The sequence below is a fragment of the Limulus polyphemus genome, unplaced genomic scaffold (assembly GCF_000517525.1).
Source record: "Limulus polyphemus unplaced genomic scaffold, Limulus_polyphemus-2.1.2 Scaffold1474, whole genome shotgun sequence".
NCBI classification, from domain to species: Eukaryota; Metazoa; Arthropoda; class Merostomata; order Xiphosura; family Limulidae; genus Limulus; species Limulus polyphemus.
The window spans coordinates 145,242-148,603 of record NW_013667084.1 but is presented as its reverse complement, the minus strand read 5'-3'; the positions used below and the strand labels follow the sequence as shown (position 1 = coordinate 148,603).

The 3,362-nt window shown below is 34.2% G+C and overlaps 1 pseudogene; it reads left to right on the top strand.

Annotated features, from left to right (window-relative positions):
- Window positions 1-3,362, top strand: part of LOC106463752 — an 89,849-nt pseudogene continuing 86,487 nt past the window's right edge.

Below are 3,362 nucleotides of genomic sequence, written 5' to 3'. Positions count from 1 at the left end.
TACAGTGTAACGTGCTTATCATGAGTTGCTTTAGTGATTTCCAGACTAATTGGATAGAGCGGTTTCCAGGTTGCGAGTTACCACAACAAGCTTGGGAAGAAGATGTTCGTACTAACTTAAACAAACATAGAGAGAGAGTTGCTTTCCTTAAGGTTGAGGTAGAAAAGGAAGAGTTTTTTGTAGAGTATTTAGAAAAGCTTTTGGCAGATGCACAAAAAAAAGCCAAACAACCAATAACGGATGATCACAGTACTGGTAAAGGTAATGTCACTAAGAGTGAAAAGTCTGTTATAAGTGATTCAGATTATGTTAAAGACAAATACTTAGATACTCAAATTGATGGGCATATGAATTTAAATTCACCAATTCCAAAAATTTCTGAAAATATCGAGAAGAAAAATTTACAGAATATACACGACAATAAACCTACAAGTGTACCAGATAGCAACACAAATACTTATATAGGTCAAGATTCTCCAACATTTGATCCACACGTTTCAGAATATAAATGTAGTGAGAATGAAGAAGTAAATTCAAAATCTGATTCCATCAGAGATGGACCCAAACAAAAAAGCTCATTTGTAACAGTAATAGAAGTTGGTTGTGATTCAAGTGTACAAAAAGTGGTGCCACTAAAATCAACCTCTCAGTCTCGGCTTGCTGCAAATTCTTCAGGGAAATTATTCAAAGCAGTTGAAAGATTAAACAGTGTACCATCCATGTCTCTATCTTCCTTTTATGGGCAGAATGATACTCCTTCTCAAAGTAAGAGAAAACCTCCAACACCTCCTCCCAAAAAGCCAAGACGACCCTTTTCAGACTTATTTTCCATTTGCCAACCCTCATCAGAGAAAATAATACAATCCTCAACAAGTATTGGTAATGCTACTAAAGCAGACAGCAATATTATAGAAACTGAATCAGACTTAACAGAAAGCTTAGGTGAAAACAGGGCAAATTCTTTAGAAGGAGAACTACATCAAAGGTATACAAGTAGTATAAGTACTTCATTAGAAAAAGTTAATATTGATGATTCTGTTATCATTCCAACAGTTGCTACATTTTCTACATTTAGGCCTAGTATGTCTAGCATTAGTGAAAAGGAGTATATAATAAATAATTCAGGTTTACCATTGAAAGAATATTCCTCAGATAACAACGGCATTTGCAGTAAAGGTTCATCCTGTAGTAGTACACAGCAAATGTTGGATGCATCCGATAGCAGTAAGAACATTGTCCTGAGTGAAAAATATTCAGATAATGGAAATCTGAAGGATAGCTTGAAAAATGAAGAAGACGTTTCTAGTGAAGTCATCTATGACACTGTAACACTTGATAAAGATTTTGACCCGCAGCAAGATGATGTCATATCTTCACCGCTAACCCCCATGCATATTAGAAATGATGATATTGAAGAAGAACATGTATTTTCAGAAAAAACATTTCTTGCTTATAAAGACTCTGAGAGCCAACTAGGATTCTGGAAGCAATCGTCACAATCATCCATCTCTACAAACAATTCGGAAGGGCAAGTGCTACAGGAGCAGGAGAATGGTGATGGTTCTGGCTTTTCATCATGTGCAAAAATTGATTATTTTTTGAAACATAAGCTAAAGGGTAAACCAAGTGTTTCACAAGAAGACATAAGTTCTGATGATGACTTCCGCATGCATTCTTTGAGCAGCGACCAAGAATTAGATAATGATAAATCTTCTGAACTTTCACCGAAAATGACAGATTATGCCTTTGAAGTAGATTCGGGTAAGCCAGCCCTTTTTTTTTTTATTACTTGCAACAGAAGTACACATAGATAAAGAATTTGACATAGTTTAACCTCAAAGAATTGTAAATACTTTCCTATGTTTAGTGTTTGGTTTCTTGTTTTGATTTGAAATTACTAGTTAAATCTTCAAAAAAAAAACAATGAAACGGTGAGTTGTAGTTATCGAGACAACAAAAACATGAGAAGGAATAAGATGATAGAAGGCTGTTTTGTTTCTGTTGTTAGTTTTAGGACATCAAGATGTTTGGAAAGAGTGCAGAGGATGTTTGGTTGAATGATGTCTGGTTTGAGTAATTGCGAAGAAAAGTTTGACATTTTGAGCATGTAATTTCTGGTATGTGAAAGATTTGGAAATCGCAAGATTCAGCTGTTTAGAATAATCAGAGATTTGGGCAATTTTTATAGAGGTAATCTTTTTGGAATGAAAAGGTTGAAAATGCTGATTTGATCAATATTAGGGTTAATGAAGCTTTGAAGTTTGATAATGTATAGATTTGAAGGACTACATTTTGATAGAACCACTTTTCAGTGTTTTAGTTAGTTTTTTTTGTGAGACCATCAATGGGACCATATAATTAATCTCTGTCATCCACTTTTTCATGTGTTCTATTTTTAAGTTATGCTTTCAAATTGTGATTGGAAAATTGGTTTAAAACTTGTTTGAGTTCATAGGTTAACTAGTAGTGGTTATGACTGATGTTTAATAGACAAAATAATCTGTTCTTTTATTACCTTTCTCAAATTTCAGCCACAATCTTCTTTTATCCGTTTCATCTGTCGCATCATAGCAATTATTTTCTTGTGAAGTACTGATTTAACTGTACCTAAAACTTTTTACAATTTAAGAGTAAAGCACTTGCAAGGTTATATAGTTATTGCTTTGTCTAGCAAGGAATCCACTTGTCTTTTGGTTATTATGGAAATAAGTTTAACATTTAAGTAAAGCACTTACAAGGTTGTCTTTTTTAAAAAATAAAAAATCTTATTAAAGTACATTAGGAACTTGGTATTTATGAAATTCTTGTTTCTGAGACAATTTTCTAATGATCTCTAACATAACCTATTTGGCTTTCAAGGCTCTCCTTCTACACCTTGATAAAAGTAAAAACTTAGACCCACTATTTGCTTTTCTTGAACTTATTGACTCCCCTCTTTAACTCATAAAATGTGTGGACCTCCACTACTGACAGTTGGAGCTCCTTACGTAAATCAATCACTGTGTTAGGAAAATAAAACTGTCAAAATTGAGCCTAGCTTGTCTTTTCCAATCTAAAGCTTTTGTCAGCTTGTTCTTTTCAGAATATTGTTCAAAGAAATCAGAGGCCTTTACCCCTGTAAGACAGTTGTTCCATCCTCAGAATCTTCCTTGCATCTCTTCTTTGAACCATTTCTAACAAGTCAGTATTCTTTTATGGAATGAGTTGCCATCAGCAGTAGTGGAGACTTGCACTTTACAAGAGTTTAGATGTGTGTGTGTGTGGTAGGAATACTATTCTAGTAAATAAACTAACGTGCGTTACGGTACCGTAACACGTCCCGTCCGTTCGGGACCCGTAACGACGACTAAAAGTTAAAAAGT